Source organism: Oreochromis niloticus, linkage group LG15, assembly GCF_001858045.2.
Source record: "Oreochromis niloticus isolate F11D_XX linkage group LG15, O_niloticus_UMD_NMBU, whole genome shotgun sequence".
Lineage (NCBI taxonomy): Eukaryota > Metazoa > Chordata > Actinopteri > Cichliformes > Cichlidae > Oreochromis > Oreochromis niloticus.
In genome coordinates, this window is record NC_031980.2 from 16,272,454 (window position 1) to 16,296,352 (window position 23,899).

Genomic DNA, 23,899 nt, shown 5'->3' on the forward strand with positions numbered 1-23,899 from the left:
AGGTACAAAACTGACTTTGGTCTCTGTAACTAATTTCCTTTTCATGACAACAGTATCAAAGTTTACTTATTCACTAATTCATCAGTTTAAATTGTTAGATGTTTACTGGTTTTTGTTATGTGTGACCACAGCTCTAATAAACCAGCTTCACTATTGGACTAGTATATAAAATGTAAAATAGTTGTTAAAAGTATCAGTATCAGCTTCAATAACAGGCTCAGCTGTCATGGTACTCATTGTTCTCCCTGCAAAGAGCAGAAGGAAGAAGTAAACTTGATACAGCTGTCCTGTTGGCCAGGTCTCCCTTGTAAATGATTCGGAATTTGAGTGAAATCGTATTTGGTTACGTAAATGCTGTTTAAACACAAATACCAAGGTTGAGTGTGTATACGCAAAAGCAGTTAGTTTTATGAATAACATTTGTGTATCTTCCAGTATTTATCACAATCAAACAAAATCAAGCATTTTTTTTATTCACACAATATTTTCATACCTGCAGTGGCTTTAAAAGCATTGTTAACCAAGTAACAGCAGTGTGAAGCATTACTCATAATGCATTCATGGATCAAATCAAATGAAATTTCTTCTAATACTAATCTAATACTTATGATTAGGTCTCACATTAGTTTATAGAGTTTTTTATTTAAACAAGCAAATTATTGTTAAACACTCTTGGAGCTTGTGCATGTGCATATTTATGTTTTTCTATATCCAAATGTTCCTGTCATATTACCGCAGTCCAAACTAATGTACAGCAGCACATTCGTTTGTCCATCTTCCTGTCACGGAACTGACCTTTTACATGTTTTGGAAACCTAGTCATCATTTAGTGTATAATTAGTCTCAGGATAGCCAGAGCAAACAGCCAACATCTGCAGAAACCATGAGATGGAGACTGAGGACAGCCAGCTAACAAATACAAGGATGCTTTTTTTGAGTGTGGATCTGCGTTTTACAAGGAGGTAAGAATTTAGAATCTGACTTTTCCGAAAGCGCTACAGAATTAGATACCCAGAGGCTCCTGATCTTGGCAGATGAACTATCTTGACTTTTGAAAGTGAATGAGACCCTTTAATGTCTTAATTCTATATTAAGAATGAATCAAATACACAAACAGTCTATGAACTTAATCTTAGACCAATGCACAGATTACATATGTCACAGTTATCTTTTATAATTATCACTTTATTGATAAATAACACCTGAAGTGTTCATATTTTCTTTACATCTTATCTCAAGCAACAGCTTTCCATGAGTTGTTTCCTTACATATATTTTCTATGAATATGGTTTGTACTGAATAAAGAAACAAAAGCCATTGTTTCTGTCTAAAGAGGAGAAACCAAAGTTAGCAATGTGACTTTTTGTTTTTCTCCTTCTTCTCCAGCCAGGTCAGAAGCTCCTCGGGTTTTATTCTTTATTTTTGTATCCTACCAGATTGGGGGATGTGCTTGTTGCTGGAGCAACACTTGGCTCGTCCCATTTTCACTTTGCTTCATAGAAGACGTGTTACATCATTTTTTTTCCACGCAAAAAAAAACGTATTTCGGGCACGACTACAGGTCGTCAGCACTTTGTTCTTCTCTTTTTCTTTTTTAATGCATTTCCCACTGCATCCAAATGTTGGACAGCTTTAATGTGATTTTCCTTCGTAAAGTTCTGGACCATTTGCTCCTGATTTGATGATTTCTAGCACCTCCTGTTCCCACTCCCTGCTCTCTTCACTCTGTTCAAGATGTATGTTTAAAGTCACTTTTCTTTGGAGTCCAGACAAAAGAATTTGGAGAGGATAGCATGACACCATTTATTGTTTAAAGAACAAAATTGCATGTTTGATTCTCAATATTCAACAACAAATTGTTTAAATTGTACCTAGACTGAAGCTTCAAGGATGTTTTGTCAAATGGAATTAAGTAGTACCAAAATAGATTTATGTGTTTATTGTTACCGTGCCATTGTTGTAAATAGCCCGGGATGACATGACTCTTTGTATTGCTACCATTATTATATATGAAGTGTTTTTAAATCTGGATTTTATTTACATTTTTTCTCCAGTACAGCTGTCGTGTAGACATGTTCCTCTACAGATGTCATAAACACTCTTTGGAAAAAGAAACAATCTTATTTTAATTTGAGATTCACATACCATGTGCTACTTAGTGATTGTTTTCCAACAGTATTGTTTTTTTTAGCAGATCCCACACGATGTGCTTGAACATCTGGCATTCGTGTATACTACTGTTTTGCTGCCTTATGGCAATCGTCGCAACAGCATGCTTTGTAGGTTTACCCTCATACTCTTATGAAGTGATAATGAGAGTGTAAAATATTTTGAGATTGGGGTTAATTGTGCCTGTTTCAACAGAATGTAACACAAATATCATGACTGTGCCACTTCCAGGGTCACCAGGGAGGAAAACTCCAGGTTTTAGACCAGATGTCCTTCATAATGCAACTCTAAAGGGATTTATGTGTCATCACGGGAACGAGCTAGGAATCTTTCACCTATTAGGCAAATCTGTAAACCATTACACTATGGACCTATTATAAATCTCATGGCAATATAGTAATACCAAATCTACATTGGCGACATTATTAATTAATGTCATTATTAATTGTGCAAATTAATGGAAACTTACAGTTGCAGTGCAAAAAATGTCATCACTAGATGTCATTGATCGCAGTCAACCAAATTCTGTTTTCTCATCCCTCCCTATTCAAGTACATAACCCTACCTTCAAACAACTCCATTCAACTGTAGTGAGCGCAGGCTGTCAGACTGCTGTTTACCTCAGCTGTCAATATGTGTCATCATGTAATTACTCAGTGAAAGGATTCTGACACTAGGTGATGACTCAGGAAGCTCATTTCTCTGTGATGATAGCGATTCTGAGGATGCGCTGAACTTTTTCATTGGGAAAACTGCTGTTTTTGATGTTGTTAGGTGATGTTAGAGTAACTATCTTTGAAGTCGATTTAATATTCTTTAGCTTGGACACTTAGTAAATAAACTCTTATAGAACCTGTGACTATAATCTACCTGTTCATCAGAGGGAAAATGTGATTTTTAGGACACTCCAGCCCAGCTGGCATAATGTTAATTTATAACCAGTTGCTGTTGTTGTTGTTGTTTAGCCAGCTCATTGTTAGCTGTCCAGAGACAGGAGAGAACCCTTGTCTGCTGACATTAAGGAATTGTGATAATATCAGAAATAAATAAGCATATTTAAACATATAGCCCCGACTTCAGTTCAGGAGATGAGGCTTTGGTGAAGGAAGACAATGATTTTTATCATCTTCTTTGGCAAAGAAGAGAAACCCTTTAAATAATAAAACATGGGTATGATTCTTCATATCTTGAGTCTGAAAGGCAGACTAATTCAAATATGCTTCTATGGCACATTTGAGGTCTCTTCTCCTCTGCCTTTGGCATACTGTTGTATGTACTAGTCATGCCCATCTTGGCCACTGCATTCAAGATGATGTGGCAACATGGCGGCTTCCACAAACTGGTAACTGCTCCTACTTTATGCACTTCTTTTTATAAAAATGCGTTGATTTGTTGAAAGATGTAATTACACACTAATCTGTGTATATTTATGAGTGGAATATTTTTTCCTGCATTAAATAACCTCAAAAAGTGACTGACTGTACCTTCAAAATATATTTTAAAAACATTTATATTTCATTATTATTAATGTTAGCATTTAAAAAAGATTAAGCCAATAGATGGAGGCAGGTTAAAGTGTTAGCTACATATTCACAAAACTGCCTGATGACAAACTCAAACACCAGTGCTTCTACTCTGCTGCAGATGTCCACAATCTATCCCATCACCCTCCATCTGGTGGCTTCCCACTTCTGAAAAACAGCCTCAGGTAAAATTGCTCACAGCTCATGTGGCAGATGAGGATGCCTCAGATTACAGTCAGCTGCAGTGTGGAAGTCGTCTGAGGGGAGGGGAGCAAAAGGGCGTATGAAAGGAAGAGCATAAATCCTCTTTTTACAATGGACATCTCTGACTTCAAAGCAAATATGAATGAAGGGGATTTTCAAAAGCTCTGAGATCTGGAGCTGAAAATGTTTTAAGTTGCTAAATGGGTAACAACATGATCATTGTTATATGGATTTGTAATCACTTAGAGGCCGAATGTTCTGTTGAACAGCTACTGAATCAAAATAAACTAGATATCTGGATCTATAATATGATCTGTAATATTATATATTAGCATATTATGGATAAAATGGTACAAATTGTAGTGGACGCTGACAGCACCAATCGGAAGACTAGCACAAAACTGGGCTGAGAATTTTAGCCCATTTTTGCCACCTTTCAGTTAGACCACCAAAGAAGTCAATGTAGAACAGAACAGCAGGGCATATGGTGGTAAAAGATCTATTATCCAGTCACCTACCAAGTATTTGTGCCTGCTCTTTTCCAAAAACAAAAGTGACTTCTCAGATGCATCAAACTATCTGACCTGTCAGGTCATTGTTATGATACTACTATAACAGATCCCATCATTTATACATTTACAGACAGAGTATTTTCAGGTATTTAAGTGGTTGCTGTTTTTTTTTTTTAATTCTCTTCTTGAATGGTTATTTTGATTATATACCAGTATTGCTCATCTCAGGTACAGTGGACTAACCTCCTACGCTCCACTGCAGTGTATCAAGAGCAAAATAGCATGTTGTTCACTTACACTGAATCGCTACTGTTTTTGGAAACAAGGTCTTTATTCCTTTTGAAAACTAAACACATTAACAGTATTTCCTCATGCTGAGACTGTGGGTTTGCTGTGTCAAGCACAGACCGGGAAACTGCCACGCGGCTACCAACATCTGACAGAGTTGGGTTTGTTTGTTGATGCAGTGGGTGGCCTGAGAACTTAGGCGGAGGGGGCTGAGCTCTGAGGCAATCTGTGCAGATGAAGGCACTGCCAAGCAACACAGAAAAAGAGATAAGAGTATGTGTCCTGACAAACAGTGTGAATTAAGTCACACAGAGTTGTAAACCTAAAAACCCGGTGTGGGCCGACATAAGAGACTGTTTGTGTATGCACTGCCCCAGAAACTCAAATCTTTTCTCTCCTATCATTAAATTTGATTTCAGCTGACTTTGGTGGTGTGGTCAGCTGTGGCTTTTAAGCAAAGTCTAGACACCACAACACACGTGTCTTACTTAAAAGCATGCAGCAAATAAGATAGGGTCCAAAAATTTGGAACTAGTTCAATATAGATGAAAATTTTCATGGATAACATTTTCTTTGGTTTTATGATTGTTTTTGACAAAAAAAATCTGGTTTCAATGTTTTTGGCATATTTCTGTTTGAATGTGTGCACATATTTCCACCTGTACCGTACTTGTGAGAGCTTGTGTAATTTCATTTATTTATGCTGCAGCTATGTTAATCAGAACAGCTCAGTTGCTCTCTGCGTGTCCCTAAATTGGATTTCCACTGATTGCCTTCTTCAGGTGCTTGTCTCAGCTGCATGGGAACGTAGGGGACTGTTTTAGCTTTTGTCAATGTACGTTGAGCTTATGCAGTAGTTGGCAGGACCTGTAATGCTCTCTCACTTTTTGTCCAGTTTCCACTTACTGCACTTGGCCGCCCCACGCTGACAAGGTGATGGAAAGGTCCACATGGACAAACTCTTGAGATCGTCAAGAACTGTCCAAGAGAAAGGAAACAAGTGCTGTTTTATGCGTGTCTGGCCCAAATGTGGCTCCACTTACTGTCAGGAGAATTTCCTCACTGCATGTGATGAATTCAAGGAGGACTGGCCGTTTCATTGGTGAGGGTAGAGGAAGACGTCTGACTGCTGCTACCAAAACAGTTTTCCTCATCCGGAGAAGAAAAAGATCAAAGCACGAGGAGAGAGGAGGAGCAGATTTCCTTCTTGCTTTCTGAATAAATGCAAGGACACCATGACTCTGAGTGGATGATTAGATTGTGCAGCATTCAACATCTGAGTAAACACAAGTCACTATAGTGATCTGTGTGGAATTTTGTCCACAGACCAAGTGTTTTTCTCAGATCAGAGTTGTTTTTCAGATGGTTTCCCATCAGAGATGTCGTAGGCGTAAAGCAGTTTGTTGAATTCCATGGTTTCTCCATTCAAAAAAAATGCTTTTCTTGTTAACTTGAATGTTTCCTTTTCAAACACTCAAAATATAATGTAGGCAACAGATTTTGGTGTCTTTAAAAATTCAAGTGGTATGAGAGAGAATTAAACTTAAAAATCTACCAGACTTAAGTTATAGTGTTCATACAGGACGTATGCTGGGCTAATATGGTGCAGTCAGGTAAACAGAGGGTTTCACTTTGAACAGCCGTGTTTGAATCATGGTAAAAACAGAAGTTGGTGTTTTAAAATGATTATGAAGCATGTTCATACGCCACTGAGTAGACAGTAGATTTTTGCTTTGTGTATGGCCTTTGCTGCTGCTGCTCTGATAATTACTATAGAAAAAAAAGAATCTAATGAGCATCAACATGTTAAATTAAAATGATCACCCATACACCATGGCTGCTCTACCCAAGTTCAACAGATTATGCACTACAGTTAACCTCACTAAAGTACTGCAAACTAATCAGTTAGTCTGCAATGAGCTCCAATAAACTGCCTAGTAAAGTATTTTCCTTTAAACTTTGAATATCACATTAAAAAAACATAACAATACATATGATCAGATTTTATAAAATGGACAGCTTTAACTCCATTTTATAAAATGTCAGTGACAGATATTATTATATCTGCAAATGAAATATCGTTTTTACTTTGTAATATACAGAGCCTTGAGGTGACTGTTGTTGTGATTTGTTGCTATATAAATAAACCTGAATTGAACTGAATATTGTGTCACAAATTATGTCACACATTCACTTTTTAATTTACAAATTTGTTTTTGCTTTTATTTACAAACTTTATTAAATTTGCTGTATTTAAAGAAACTGTTTGAAAATTTGCATTTGAAAACGATCTTGCCAGTTGAAAAAATTACTTCTATAGCTAGTAACACGGTAAAGCACCACAACCATAACTTTAGTGACATATGCATCATGAACACATCACAGGGATGAGCAGAGAAAAAAGTCTGTGTTGAAGGTGCAAGCGGGCCGTGTCATATCTCTATTTTCATATTGCTGCGCAAGTATGTCTATGAATGACAGATTAATATAAGGCCACCCAAGAAGAATCTGTAATGTGAGAAATTTTCAGGAGAGCATTAATGATCCTGTTAAAAGTGTGCAGGTGCATATGTTTTGTAAGACGTTTGGGAAAGGGATTTTACATCAGTTTTGGCTCAAACTAAAAGAAAGGGTGAAAATAACAACAATAAAAGCAACAAAATGACAAACAGAAAAGGGATAATATATAAAGTGCTGTCTTGAAGGCATGATCTAGTGTCTGTGTCTGTAGCTTTAAGTAAACCAAGTGAAGCTGTTGAATTTTTGGTTCAGTTTTTGGTTCTTGGTTTTATGGGTCTGAATAGCTTCAGTGTGTTTATGTTTGTATGGGTGTGTGCATTTATTGTGATCAAACAAGGTCCAAGAACATAATTCAGCCCTGTTCAGCTTTTCAGTCTGTTTAATAGGAAAAGCTGTTGACCAAATGGAATTTTATCGCCTTTGACATGGTCGCTTGTGTTGTTCTTTCTAACTCTTTGTCACAACAATCATGGCCAGAACGTAATTAACACAAGAAACAATTTGGCCCCAGCCATCCAGGCCAGCCAAAACATTCCCGCTGCCAGCTGATGCTTTTGCTGAACCCTCAATCATCACCCCAGCTTTATCTTCTGACCCTCTCATTACAAATTTGACATGTGTACGTGTGCTTGTGGCACTTTTAGTGTAAAGCTACACAAACAGGAAATGTTGGTTTCCTGCCACAAGGAGATGATTGGCAGAGGAAGTCATCTTTCACCAACTGGCAGCAGCTGCTAACTATAGATATTCAACTTTTTAATGATGAGTTGGAAAAAACGAAATAAAAAAAAACCCGTGGTTCTGCCAACAGGACACATCCATAGCTACTCATTATCTCCATTATGCTCTCGTGACAGTCAAACCACTGGAGAGTTATATTAAAAAAAGGATCATGCAGAGTAAGTTACAAAAGCTAAAATTATTCAATTAAAATAAAATTGCAATTATAAAAAAAAGCAAGTGATGCTCACTCAGTGGTTGTGACAGTTGTGCTTTGATTGTTTTTGCAGTGTAATTTCTTCTGCTTTGTTTTGGATTGGAGTATGATTTATAGTCCTGGTTTGATTGCAATGCAAACAACTAAGACAGGAGCGTAGCTATTATTAGAGAGTGATGGCAGCCAGCATCAGTCCACCCCAGAAAAAGTCAAACATCATCAACAGAAACAACAAAGAGACAACCGAGCTATAAGTAACAGAAACACTCTTTTCTGTAAAAAGCGGTTGGTTTCAGCTGAACAACACGTAACTCAAACCAACGTTCATGATTTTGTCAGACCACAAACAAGCCAGTTTAGCATCCTCCTAATATAGCTACTCAAAGGTGGAGGTTTAACAGGCACCCCAAACTGATGCTTTTCTATATACGTGTTATGTGACTGGCAGCTTGAGACCATCTGCATTTTGAATTTAAAAACAGAATAACCCTCCAAACTCTGCAAAAATTACAAACTGATCAAGCATTAGCAGGTTGAACCAGAACAGATCTGATACAAGACACCAAAGGACACCTGTGGCATCTCATGTCCATTTCCAGACTGATCAGAGATGTTTTTGGAGCCCATTGGAGAACCAGACCAGTGTTTCCCAACCACTGTGCCGTGAGAAATGATCAGGTGTGCCGTGGAAGATTATCTGGTTCCACCTGATTAGCGATCGGAATGAGTAACGGGCAGAACAATTACATTCTCTTCCACTAGACGGCAGTACAACTACCCGCCCTGATTAAATGAGTTGCCAACTGCCAGTAAAATAGAAGAAGATAAGGAAGAAATTACATAATAGTCATGCTGCGAGTGAGAAAAAGCAGCAGTAATAGCAACAGATAAATATTTGAAAAGAAAAAACTGTCAATCCAACCTGGGTCCTGGAGAAAATTCCGACCCAGATGAAGGCCCTGGCATGAGTAGTGATCAGAAGAAAGCAAAAGAAGTTTACTGGAGACAAACCAAGCCAATTCCGCTAGTCCTGCTGCAGAGGAAAATGATCAGCATGCTTTTTGTGACATTTTTGTTTGGTGGTGTGCTGTGTGATTTTTCTAATGTGAAATATGTGCTGTGGCTCCAAAAGGTTGGAAACACTGAACTAGACAATCTAACAAATGATTTGAAGAGGTAAATCATTTTTTAAGAGCAACTCCAAATAAATTATTATAATGTAACTTCATAACTGTTGGACATGTAAACAAGCAATACTTGTAATATGTTATCACCACATCAATCTTTTGAGCTGATAACTATATCTAATATTGTGCACAGTTCACTGTGCTGCCCTCAAAGTAGTCAAATGATCTACTGACTTTGTTTAACTTGGTTGCATTGTATACACTGACGTTCCCAAGCATAAAGACTAAGCTTATATGAGCCCACTCGACATTTCTGTCTGTTTCTCACTTTCTGTCGTGCTCTCTGTTTTGCCTTTCTGTGTTTATCTGCATTATGTGCATTGCTCAGGATTTCTGTACTTTCTTGTTCACAAGTGGGCAGAGGGTGGTACAAGAGATTGACAGATGTATTGGAGCAGCAGAGATGCAAATCCTGAACTGGTCTGTGTGGTTGAAGAAGGAGCTGAGCTGAGTGTGAGAGCAAAGCTGAAAAAACAGCATTGCAGATACAAGTGGAGGAAATGAGCTGTCTCGAAGGGTGTCTGTAACCTTAGAGATGTTGTGAGGAGCATTGCCATAAAGGAGCCAATTGAGGTGACTAGGATGCCTTACAGGTAACTCCTAGATGAGGTGTTTCAGGTATGTCCAACCAGGAGGAGGTCCTGTGGGAGACGCAGAACATGGTGGAAAGATAATGTGTCAACTGGTTTGGGAACGTCAGAAGAGCTGGAGGTGATAGCTGGGCAGAGGGAGATTTGGGCATCTCTACTTAGACTTCTGCTACCAGACATGAATAATTTATTTACTTTTTCTTCTCTGAACTATAAAAATACACCAGTTGGCTAATACTTATTTGCCTTCTAGATCACTGGCTTGATTTTTCTGATCATTAATTTGATTAACATTCACACCTCTGCCAAACGTAAAATGAGCTCTGTCTGCATTTTATCATCATAAGCTTGTCTGTGGTTTTCCTTTTTATTATGACCTCGGAATTAATTTCACATGAAGGCAGCCACATGTGGAGGCTTTGTTCAGAAATGTGTTGCAATATCTCGTTAGCTGTGTTTATATAATCTGAAGAAAACATGGAATCCTTTAATTTTCTCTGTGATACCAAAGACACATGGAGTCATTTGTTTCTTAAGCTTAGCAACTGCAAAGCGATGGATCTTTTTGCTGAGAATTATCACATTACGTCTAAATGTCATTTTATTTAACCTTATAGAAACTTTAAGCATCATCACTTTGAAGTTAATGCCTCAATATTGTAGATGGAATAAGAAAAGACTGATGCTTATTCAATCAGATGAGCTCTGCTGATGACCATGGGGATGGTAAAAGTTCAATTAAACTCACCTATGTGTGCAAATTTTGGTCATCTCCACCCCCCGCTGACCTTCTTGTTCTTTTATATGTGTGTGTGTGCGTGTGTGTGTGCGTGTATGTGTGTGTTAGAGAGAGACCAGCAGCTCTAAACACAGAAGTTGTGCCTATTCCTGGGGTCCCCTGAGTATTTCCTGGTATGTTCTGTTGGCACAGCCCAACATCCCCCAGACACAGTGATATCAGTGATTAGTTTGTTAATCAGTGTGTAGACCATTTGATCCTCCTGTGAGGTTTTTCAAGGCCAAGGCATTCATATCACAGCACAGAAATTTGTGTTTTTCATCAAAAAAATCTTTTCCTGGACTCCAGAGAAGCTGTACTCACTGGTGTTTTTGATTTTCTGTAATTACTGTTGTTTCTCATTCCAACTATTAAGTGTATCCATAATGGATGAATAGATTATTAACTTTTCTGACTAATCTGCTTCCATATGTCAAAATGAAATATCACATCATCCAAGACATACAGGGTTACAATAAAATATATCGATATATTTTAATATTTAATGTAGGTCCAAGATGACATTTTTAGATGTGAGACCAAAAGTCCAAAACACAAAAATATAAATTAAGCATTTCAGCAGTATTTTATAAACTAACAAATAACAGCAAAAGTTTGTATTTGAAGAGTCAACAGTTGTGAGTACTTGCCAGTTCGTCTTAAAAAACAATTTAAATTATGAATACAATATTAAAAGTAATTTCATAATGTTGTGGCATAGCAGAGAATCTAAGTGCAAAAAAAGAACTTATTACCACATTTGGGATTTGGAGGAAGTATCTCAGGTTATGGAGGAGCCAAGCCGAGCAGATTGGAGCTAGCTGTTTGAGCTCAATCACTAATGGTGACCAGGAATGGGACTCACTAATGCCAAGATGTTGATCAGACTTTTGCACATAGTGTGAGTTCAAAGTCATTTTAGCTGTGTGGTGGGAGGCATATCAAGTTACTCTTTATCAAAGTAAAGATATAAGTATGTGTAGTATGTGTAGCCTTTTTTGGTTTACCCTCTATTGCATGAATTCAAATTTTATTGGGGAAAAAATTTGGTTTGAGGGCACATGTTGATCTCTCAATAGACAAAGTTTTCCCCCCTTCAAACCCCTCACAAGAAATTGGTTTGTTGCCTCAACAGTGTGTTATTAGGCTACCAATATGTCGCATTTTTCAGTTTTAAAGCTCATGTAGATTTTTTATGTGTGAAAACAAGCAGTTTATTCAGCTTTATAGAACTTTAATTTTTCTTTTCACAAGCATCAAGTTTTCATATAAATATTTATTCCAACAACCAAAACTCTGTGTGTGTTTGATCATTCAGTTGTTTTCTATTTTCTTTATATAGCGCCAAATCGCAACAGTTATCTCAAGGTGCTTTATATTGTAAGGTAAAGACTCCACAATAATACAGAGAAAACTAAAAAATAAAACCCCAACCATCAGATCCCCCCTATGAGCAAGCATTCTGGCAACAGTGGGAAGGAAAAACTCCTTTTCAACAGGAAGAAACCTCCAGTAGAACCAGACAGGGAGGAATGGGTGTCTGCCCTGAAGGTCAAAGGTCAAACCCTCTGCTAATTTTCGTTTTACCAAACACATCTTATAGCATTACATTGAAAAATGAATTAATACAAATTTTAAGGGACATTCTAATAACGTTTTTGTTACCTGAGGGCAATGCCATGCCATAGAAGGTTAACATGAATTAGCATGGTAGCTGTTTAGTAATTTCATGGCCAGAGAGACTGATTTTCTCTGCACTCTGAGCTGAGCTATAAATGAAGCCTCTGTAAATGGAATTCCTTATTCCACAAAGAAAGCGAAAGACCCATTTACTTTAGCTGTATGTTTAGCAGAAAGCTGAAGACATGAAACAAATGTTCTGGTGATCAGTTCACTGGTTTATTATTGGTTTGAAGTTACATTTTTCAACTAACAAAATGCCAAATGTGGTACATTTTCATATTTCAGAAGCTGGGATATTTCTACTTAATACATTACTTTTCTGTTAGTATGCATGTTAAATTCAATATTATGTTGTTGTTTTTTTCATTCTGTTAACAGGAAAATCAAAATTTCAGTATAAAAGACCACCGTAAATGTCTGTCAGTGGCATGTTAAAGAAACATAGACGTTAAGGTAGTAGCCATTATCAAGTACAGGGACAAAAACTCAGCACAAGGAGACCTTTAAGCATTTGAAAAAGACATTAAAGGGCATATTGTCAAGGATCATGAGACTATAAAGCCACAGGAACCGCAGGGACTGAACGAGTACTTTATGGACCAGCCTGTAAAATCTATCCCCTGTGTTAGATGCATTGGAAAAGACTGTAAGCTTACCTTTTTATTAAATTCTCAGTTGCAGAATCAGCAAATCTTACTACTCTGTTACACTAAATGAAAATGCACACTGATATGTTTCCTTCATATTAAATTCAAAGTGGTTTGACTCACATATCAGGTAATGTCATTATTAAATGTTCATTTTTCTTGACTGTTTATATGCCTATTCACCTAGCTGTAGGTGAATTAAGTTTGAATTAAGGATTGTATTGTTTTCCAGATATAAAATAAATACTATTCTAGTGAATGGTATTCACTGTATTTTCTTATTTCTTTCATTAGTTTACACAAAGATAAAATTGTTCTGTAAAAATTGAATATTGCATACCAGAAATCAGTTTCTGTCTACATTAAGGTTTTTATCTTCTTAAGGGCTTAGTCATACTGGGCAAGAGACCAGTCAGTGTGACCCCCACTGACCAGTCTCTAGGCCTGCGTGACTGGCTCCAGCAACACATTTCAGAGCAACCACTCACCAGATACACATTTTTCCTATTCTAACCCTGTGTGACCGAGGCCTAACCCATCAGGGAGCTCTAACACACACCTTTGTAACCCAAAGTGTATTGTTGGTCTACCATGTGGATTAGCTGGACTCATGAGCCTCGCAACACGTGTGAATTTATATCCAAAACAAACTCTTTTAGCCCAATTTTACTTCTTTTTAAACATCATGTAAATGTTAATTTTGAAACAAATTAAATAAACTTTGAAATAAATGAAATAAAATTTGTGCCTGTTTTTATTAAATAAGGCACATAGAAAAACAACTATCCATCAATGAGGGCAAGAGAATGACACACCATCATAAAGTCCAATGGACCGAACCTTTGTTTACTGCTATGTAAGGTAGTGAACAACATTTGGATAACTATTACACAGAAGCTGAGCCATAGCTGAGGATATGTCTTATACACTTGCTTGACTCCAAGAATTTAAGCCAAATCTTTGATTGATTCCAAAATTTAGATTTTCAAGGGACCTACATGAGTGGGAATCCCTTGTTTTTACACCCGATGAAAGAAGAACTTTCACATAAATGCTCAGACAAATATCTTTGTTTTTCAGATAATGCTTTAGGCACTTGAAAATGGGCAAGTAAATATATTTAGCTGATAAATAAACTAACAGCTGTAACGTAATATTATCAAAACCTAATGGAGCCTACCTCGCAGCGCAGAGAGAACTGTTGAAAAAAAATGAGAAAAACAATTCTTTGACTCACTCTAAAGTTTAACAGGGCTTTCACCTTTCCAAATGTTTAAATTTGTTTTTAAATACAGTACTGTGCAAAAGTCTTGGCCCATCGCTCATTTCTTCTTTTACTAATAAAACTGGAAATAGCTGCAGTGATTTCTTAAAATATGTGCAAATATACATGGAAATACAATATGTAAGGCAAGTAAGCTTGAAAGTAAGTATTTGGTATGATTATCTTTGTTCTTCAACACAGCCTGAACTCTTTTTTTAACAATCTTTCTTGTCATTTCTTTAAGTAGTCTTCAGGAATACTTCTCCAGCCTTTTGAATGAGATTCAAAGCTCTTACCTGGATGTTGGCTGCCTTTTCCTCCATTCCCCATCAAGATGATCATCAAGTATTCTATTGTGTGTAAGTGTGTTTTCCTTTCATCGTGTGTTTTTGGGATCATTGTCACTCTTAAAAATGAAGTGATTGGCAATCACGTGGTTTCTAGCAGGTATTGTATTGTGTATCAGAATCTCACGACAGTTATAGACATCAGTTTCGCAAGATCTCTGGCTGAATGCAGCTTTAAACCATGACAGAGTCTCCACCTTTGTCCTGACCTCTTCTGTATATAATGCCACTGATTTTCAGTCTGATTTAGTTCTTTAGTAATGTGTCACACCTCAGCATTTTCTCTCTTTCACTTCCTTAAAAATGGCTGCTTGATGGCTACCCTTCCATTAAGACCATTTTAAATGAGGTTTCAGCAAACAATAGATGGATCAAATGAAGGTCCAGGTGCATCTCTTAGGTCCTGTGTTGGGTCTTAGTTGGCCTTTTTCCTATTTCGTATTTGCTGTAGAAAGTGCCTAAAGATACAGTTTAAAAGTGGTTCTTTGCTAAGTTGTATGTTATGCTAGTTGACTGGTTCATACGTCAGTGTTAAGTGGTTTAACAAACAAACCAACCAAAAAATAATTATTATGAAACCAACATGATTGTATTTGGAGCATCCTGGTAACGGAAATGAAAATAAGGAATAAGACCACAGTCAGCGCTCACCATTGTTCCCTACACGTGGCACCATTTTAAGCCTACTTCATAAGTCAAGTTCTTAACTGGGTAACTCATGTTAAACCTCTGCAGAATTACTTTCGGCTGGGGAAGTCTATCTCATCCCAATCTTTGTGTTTTCCACATGACCACATCCCCAGTACTAATCAACAACTTATTTCAGTGATGACATCCTTTCTTCAGTTTTGTTTAGTTTAGTTTTTTTGTTTTTTCTGTATGACTTCCAGGAGTGTGGTCCTTGAAGAGGCCACTATATCACTGTCTCTGGAGAAACCAGAAGCTAAAGCAAGCTAAAAGAAGTGTAATTCTATTTAGTACTAAACAAAGTGCAGCATCGTATTTTACTTTGGCGTTGGGTAAGGTCAGATTCCAGGTTCACTGACCCGTGAATACCTGCTGCCAGCCATTAATCAGACTCAACCAAAGCAGCTCACGACAGCTACCAGTGCCAGCAGCACAGCAGCAATGGGAAACGAGGTTTAAACCACGTTCTGTCTAAATGCTTTCATATGAGAAAGTCTCTGACGTAGGGAAGCTCAAAGAAAAGCCAGCTAGACTGCAAGAGCATTTTCCATCTGCCTGAGTACATCACACTGAGAATTTAATCCCCGTAATTTTTGTCAGGCTTTTTAGGGGCATTTTCCCACCCACTTTAAGTTTGAGGTTTTCTCTTGACCCCTTGTGAAATAAAGCTATTGTCTGGGGTTGAATCTGTGGACTGTCAGGACTGGAATGATAAAAGGATGAATTTATTTACTCCACAAATAATGTCTTGTCATGTCTTAAATGAGATTTGAGCTGTTGTTCAGTACTCAGTCTTGAGAAAGTACAACTTGCATGCCTAAAGCATTTTTAATAAAGTCAGTCAAATAATAGCCGTGGTGGATTACAGAGGAAAGAAGTGTGGTAAGAGGCTAGGACAAATTATTTGTATGTTGTGACTCAGCAAGAAACTCTAGCCAAGCGTGTATGCAAATGTTCTACAGTAATTTTGTATGCATCCAATATTTATTGGGATCATCACTGATGGTGCTGTCATTTCAACAACTGTTAAAAAAAACAGACTGTTCCAAAACAACATGGGGAGTGTGGAAGGCAGCAGCTAGGATCACTGCCAGCAGGAACAATAGTCACTTTGTGTTTCTGGTTAAGCCTGGCCGGCCTCACTGTGCTCCTATGGTCACCTCCTGCAGCTCCTGCCTGTGCCCATTCCTAACATACTGTAAACTGCAGCTGATATGCTAGAAAATTAGAATTTGCAAGAGTCTGATTTTTTTATGTCAACAATGCTTTTAGTTTAAAAAAAAATCCTGCAAAATTCTGATCAATACATATTTATTTAAATCATTTCAATCCTCAGCGTATGAAAGGTCCTTCAGCAGATGAGATAGTCCTTAGCTGATGAAGGTCTGAGGACCTTTTGAAACTTTTGTTTTTTTATTTGATTATGTCCTGAATCAAATCCTCATGTGAAGAAAATCAGAAAGCAGATATCCACAATACAAGCTGTGCCTGTAAAAAGTAAATAACAAAAAACCTTGTCTGACGAGTAAACATCAAATCTGTTTTAAATGGATCCAGCTTTTATGTGCAGGATCATCACAGGAAGAGATCACAAGCGTGTTTGTTTTACTCAACATTTTCAGCTTTCTGGACTAAAAGTTTAAGGTGTCTACTTGCCAACTCCTCCTATCAAATCAAAACTTGAGCAACCAGCCATGCTACATCTTAGACCTCTGAAGTTTCTTATAATAATTGTTATGATGTTGCCCAACAACCATGTAGCAATGGGGTAAAATGACCTGTTTTTAGCCTTTATGCAGCTATAACACCTTATGAAAGCCTTGTGTTGTTTTCAATTCCCCACAATAGCTTCTCATTAACATTCACAAATTTTGAATTATGCATGATATATAACCATCTATGCACCTAAAATAAAGAATGCTATGAGTTTCATTTCAATAAGAAGGGATCATTTGAAGGATCTGAGCATGATTTATTGAAATACCGAGTTTGTGTTATTCATAAACTCTTTGGTCATTAGACTCTAATGAAGCTAAATAGCATAGCAGTGTCCAACAGTGGTAGGAAGTAGATGTAAAATCTAGATCTTCCTTACCAAACTTAAGCATAAGCTTCATTTAACAGCTAAAAGTGCAAAAAGGCCAAGCAATACTGCAGCGCAAAGCAGGACTTTTGAATTGCAGCTTGTCGGCTAATGAAGGCACTCAGGCATCCAGCACAAAAAGAAACAAAGAAAATAAAGGGACTCCAAAGGGATGATTCTGTGCATGTGAAAGTGTGTAAGTTGCTGCTTTGTAAACAATAGTATAATCACACATAGTTCACATTAAGAAAACACTGGCAAGAAATGATTTATAGACACAGTATTTAGTTGGATAAAAGTATTGGATTAATTACTGGATGAATGTCTCATTTATTTACAATGAAGACACTAATTCATCTTTGAAGTGAAAGTGGGCATTCCTTTTTGCTGGTGACTTTAACTTATGCTTCCTTATTTGTTTTAGATGAGAGCTTGTGATAAAAACTTGTCTACATAGCAGTTAGAACAGGTACAATTTTACTTAAAAATGGTTGCCAAATGATTTCTGGATGCGGCTAAATCTACGTAAGCACCATGTCTCAAACAAACAAACAAAAAAATGCTACTTTTATGAGTACAACCATGCTTTAATGGTTTTGACAGCTTTACATCCACATAAAAACTGCCTCTATGATGCTGTGGTCAGGAAGGAATCCTGTCATATCTGAAGCGGACAACACGAGAAGACAGATATGAAATATGTAATTACAAGGATAATGTCAGCATGATACCGCATATCTGTCTGACAGCGGATCGCACACACACTGCTGTATGTCTCTCACCCAGCTGTGACATAACTAATGTCTTCCTGTCAGCTCGGCTCAGCCTCTGTATTTGATGACACTGACACTCTCTCATTCCTCGGTGCAGCCGAACAAATGTTTTATAAAATGTCTTGTCCATATAAGGTCAGAGACATGGGCTAAACAGGAGCTGTCCATTTTCCCACAGAGGTTGCTCTGCTGAGATGTATTTACACAGAAAAGGCCAACCTCTTTTTTTCTTTTCTTTTTTCCTTTTTTTTCAAAAAGGAGGACGACTGTGCCGTATGTTTTTGTTCACAAGCTTGTTGTACAGGTATAGTACAGTTTAGGGTTTGACCACAAGGTCCAAACTCAAAACTCTCATCTCCCAAGTGTCCCCTCTCATCAGCTTTATTCCGTGTCTTCCCATCCCAAAAACTGAATATGTGAAAATGTGTAGCTCCACAATATTCTCATCTGTGATCGCTTTCCTAGTAATTCCCAAAGCTGATTAGCAACCAGAAATAACACATAAGTATTTAACCACAAAATAAATTAAACAGTGCTGATTACTGTATACACATAGAGTTCGGGAAACCTTTTGCTTTACTCTAGTTTTATTGGCGTTTGAAGGATCGCCATGAATGATGATTCTTAATTTTATAAATTGTAAATCAATTCAAATAATTCCACTTCTAAATTATGTAATTCATACTGCAATCAATTAATTCTCTGTGGAGGCAATATTAAATGGCATTTATGTGGGAGAATGTGTCTGGCAGGCATGGAAGAAAAGCTAATGTCTTCAAAGAAAGAAAGAAGGAGACGAGACTGATCTGTGTTTTTATTTCCCTCATTTCATCCCTTTCCTTGCCTTACTATTGTTTTGATTGTGTTTACCTGTGCCTTATTATCGAGCTGTCTGGTGTGTGTATTTACACTGTGTGTTCTACATCAGATTTCATTAGTTTATTGTCTACTCTCGTTTCCTGTTCCTGAGGATGCCCTGGTTTTGGCTTTCTGGGTTTGGTTAGTTTGGGCCTTTTGTTTCTCTTTACTCTAGAGGTTTGTAGAGTTTTCTAACCCGTGCGAGCCATGGGTTAGAATTAAGGTAAACAGTAACCCTATTAATACATAGAATATGTGTTCATTTATCCTTTCCCATTTACATCCCCTTGTCACTCATGTGTTTTACTCTTTTTCTCCCATTATTTTTGAAGGTTGCCAACGCCTAGTTTATACAATGATTGCACACAGTGCCAGATTAAAGTTTTTTATTTGCTCCACCAACCTGCGGGTCTCTGTTGACTTCATATTGCTCCTTTATTAATATGATGACTGAATATTACTTGAATATGATGGCAACTCATTGGTCTCACTGACCACTCAAAGCACTCTGTCCTACAAGTCACATTCATCCATTCATTGGCACTTTTTAACTCAGTATGTAGTATAAACACACACACCCATAAACTCTGAATTTAACCATTAGTTATTATTAATCTCTGGTTCTCTTTAACACCATATTTTTTATCCGTTCTCCCTCCCCTCACTCCAACCTGTGACATCAGATGCCTTTCCCTCCCTGAGCCTGGTTCTCCCAGAGGTTTCTTTCTGTTAAAAGGGACTTCTTCCTTCCTACTGTCACTTCCTTCTGTGCTTCCTCTTAGGGATTTTCTTACTAACGTTGTAGGGTCTTTACCTTAGCATATAAAGTGCCTTGATGTGTTATGTAAATAAAACTGAATTAAATTGAATATGAACCTAATTTAAGCCTGCTGTCTATGTCTAATAACTCTACTGGTAAAATATGTCTCAGATATGATGTGCCCTGATTATTCAACATTTTATATTTGGATTTCTGGATTTAACAGGGTGCCAATGAAGAGAAGCTAATATAGGAGAAATTTGGTATCTGTCATTACTCGTACGCTGCAGCTTTCTGGATCAATTGAAGACTTTTGAGTTAGTTTTTAGAGTGATGTGATTATAATAAATTATACCAGCTGAGCCCAGAAGTAATAAATGCATGAACTAGCTTTTCAGCATCAGTCTGAGACAGGACGTTTCTAATTTTGACAGTGATTTAACAATGTGCAAATGGTTGAAGGGAGTCTTACGTCTGTTTATTGTGCTTGCTGAAGGCCATATCATGGTGTTACTATGATTTTAGGACCAAATACAATACCCTCAGTTTTGTCTGAATTTAGATGCAGGAAACAATATAAAACAATCAATTTACTTATAAATCCTTCTTATAAGGATTTACTTATAAATCCTTTTCCCACGTGTGGGACAAAACAAATTTCCCACGTGTGGGACTAATAAAGGTTATCTTATCTTATCTTATCTTATCTTAAATCAATTTACCTATAAATCCTTGTCTAGCCATAGTTTCAATACCAAGAACAAGGTCTTTCATTTCTTTAATATGATGAATGAAAGCTGTCCTCTTCGATTGCATCTAGTTTTCTCGTCAGTAGATCCTTTACCCCCATTTTCAAGTTTACAGTTTAACTTCTGCTCTCCCACGCAGTGACTCAGTTCGTTAACGGGAAACAGGGAAATAATTTAGTGTGACACAAAACCACATGTACTTACAGTTTGAGCTTGAAACACAGAGTGAATGTCAATGTTATGCTAAGGCATCAAGATGAAGCAGACTGGTCCTTTTACTCGCATTACTCAAAGACAGGCTTCCTCTTTGGAAACCATAAAATGTGTAAGTGCCTTGTTCGGCAGCAAGATTTCAGGTCACTGGGTTTCTGTTCACAGTGAAGGCAACAAGATAAAGTTTAACAAAACCTGTGATCACAGGCGAACCCCAAACGGCGTTCACTGACCACGTCACAGTTTCTACACCAGCAGGGGTTCACATTCCTGATTTTCATAGTCGATTAACAATTTCTCACACTGGCATGCAACATTCATATTTGGCATTAGCAGTGTTTTCTCTCTGAGACAGCAGTCAAACAATGCTAACTCAGACATGTAAACAGCTGAAGTTTTGGGAAATTATTACACTTATGAATGTCTGGAAGTCTCTTTTTTTCTGATGTAACACTGATTAATCGTTTGCCTTTGGAAGTCTGTAAACTGAACAATTCATGTTAATGATTGTATCAAAATCTGTCTGCTTACATGCCTCATGGAAGAGATGCAAATCCAAAATAAATCTACAAAAGCCATATTTTCAATCACAGATGATTGCTTAAATCATTTTTCTTGTAATATCCAGGTGGTTGGACAGAGATCAAAACTAAATGCAAATGAAGTCACTGCTTTCCTGGAATACTAGCTATGGTAATACATTTCTGGAAAGAGGAATTCATTATTCACTGTCACATCAAATCTAAAAAAAATCAATTAATAAAACACTCAGGACTAACTTCAGATTCACCAACTAGAATGCATTTTTAAAAAGCCTTCTCTATTTTTAATATTTCATTTACTTTTACAGTAATGTTCATAAACTCTATAACAGATGTTGTTTTTTTCAGTACAATGTACCTACAGTACACCTGCAACACAGCCTACATTACTTTAGTGCCATTTACCACGTGCCAGTTTACAACAATTAGTCTCCTGAAAGCATTTTATAATGTTTTGACCAAGATTATAAAAACATCCCTTATGAGCAAACACTTGGCAACAGTGGGGAGGAAAAACATCTCCCTTTTAACAGGAAGAAGCCTGTGGCAGCTCCAGGGTCAGAGAGGGCCTGTTATATGCAGAGAGAAAAGATGAACAAAGAGAAACAACAAGCCACACAACACACAATACAACAAGAAACACTCAGAAAGTGTGTGACACCAGTAACCACAAATAAGAAGCATGCAGATCCAGAGCCAGAAATACCTGCAGCAAAGTACAGGGTGAGAGAGGACAAAGCACAGACTATGAGAAATAGAAAGAAGGAGGTTAATGGCATGCAACAGTAACATGTAAATGTACAGACAGTGAAAAAAGAGGGGAGTAGAGAAGCCCAAATGAGCTCAGCCAGGCCAGAGATTATACAAGAAGCAGAAACAAATTACATTGTTCTGTGTTAAGGATGTATCAAGTAGGGATTTGAATCACCAGTTATCAAGGGAACCAATCTGCTCACTCCGTAGTGAACCGAAAGCAGAAAAAAAGCAGAAAAGCCAAGTATATCTATAGCCTTCTAGGTGTATCACTAGCCTCATCTCTGGCTACCCAGAGGCCCGACTAAGACAGGTAAACTCCAGGAACTAGCACTCTACATGGGCTCCATATTGGTTTTTATTAGCAGTAAACCCTTTAACTGTGTCTTCTATGGGAACTCTACTGTAGCACATTCTGCAGTCCGTTAAAAACCTGGAAATAAAATGGTAGAGCGACAGCGGCGATACACAGCATGACTTTGATGATGCTGTTGCAGATTTTTGATGTCAAATGGGCTCTATGAGTATGTCTCTTTGGCTGTGACTCAGACTTGCTGTATGTTGCGCATGTCACATTACACTGATATAAGCATGCCTCTGCGATGACATTATACTCGTGAAATAATGCCATCTCTAGTATGTGGCCTACTTTTCCATGATGCCAGCAAGGTTTATGAGAAAAGTTCAAATAAAACTTCTTTTTTTTTTTTTTAAGTGGTCTGTGGTGCCAGGAGCTTCAGTTACACCATATGACAAATAGTTAGGCCATTTTATTTGGCAAGTGTTTGTTTCAGCCTAACATCCTAATGCCAACTTTTTGTTAACTTTTTATTGAGCGGATATTTGCAGCCAAGCTAGATTTCTATTTGAACAGTCTCATGTCTTTATACCTCATTTCACTTCATTCTGATCTTTATAATTCCTCGGAGAAGTGCACCTTAGCCCTGCAAAGTGATCCATCTTCTCGTTTAAAAATTGGTGTGTTTGGTCATAAAGGGACACTCTATGCTGCGCGAGCTTGACCACTTGGCCGCACCGTGCTCCACTCTGACAGTCTTTTTCCTCTGTTCCATGGCAAGGTTACCTACATTGCTCCGTGTTTGCCCTCCCCTTTGAAGCACTATTTTAAATTTGGACTGTTATTTTCCATGTGTTAAGCATTTCAAAGTTAGGGTGTACAGGGCAATCAAAGTGAGTATGTGAGCCAACTCTCCTTTCCTCTCATCTCTCTGCTCAGTGCTCAGTATAAATCTAAGAGGCGGTCGTTTTGATCAGATGCCTAAGTCCTTTCTTTCTCCTTGTTTTTTATTGGCTCGACACTGATCCGCCATTGATGAGACAATGGTGATGACACCTACTCGCCCTGTTGCTGTCGTTTGATAGTAAAGTCAGGCTTTCCTGAGGAATCTGCCCTGGCAGGGCTTTCGATCCATGTCTTTGAACATGCAGAGGGTTCCCATTAGAAAGACTTGGGAGGGAAACAACTGTAGGGGGATGAGACTTTAACTTTAGACTTGAGACTCACTCCTCATCCTATTGTTTTGAGCACAGAGAGTAGCAGGGCTATAAATTTGGAACAATAGAGACGGAGCAGATGCATGGAAATCCTCAAGTCTAGAGGCACTTGAACCCTGATTTGTGGGGGAAAGGATGGCAAGAATTTCGGACGTAAAGATAGATACAGGAAGGTTTTCAACAGACTGCCCATCAAAGCTGACAAGAATCTCATTTCATAAATTCTCCCTAGAGATAAACACCATAAACTCCCTCCCTTTACGATCCTGAATTGGATAAACAAAAGAAGATGGACTGGTACTTGGTATCATTAAATA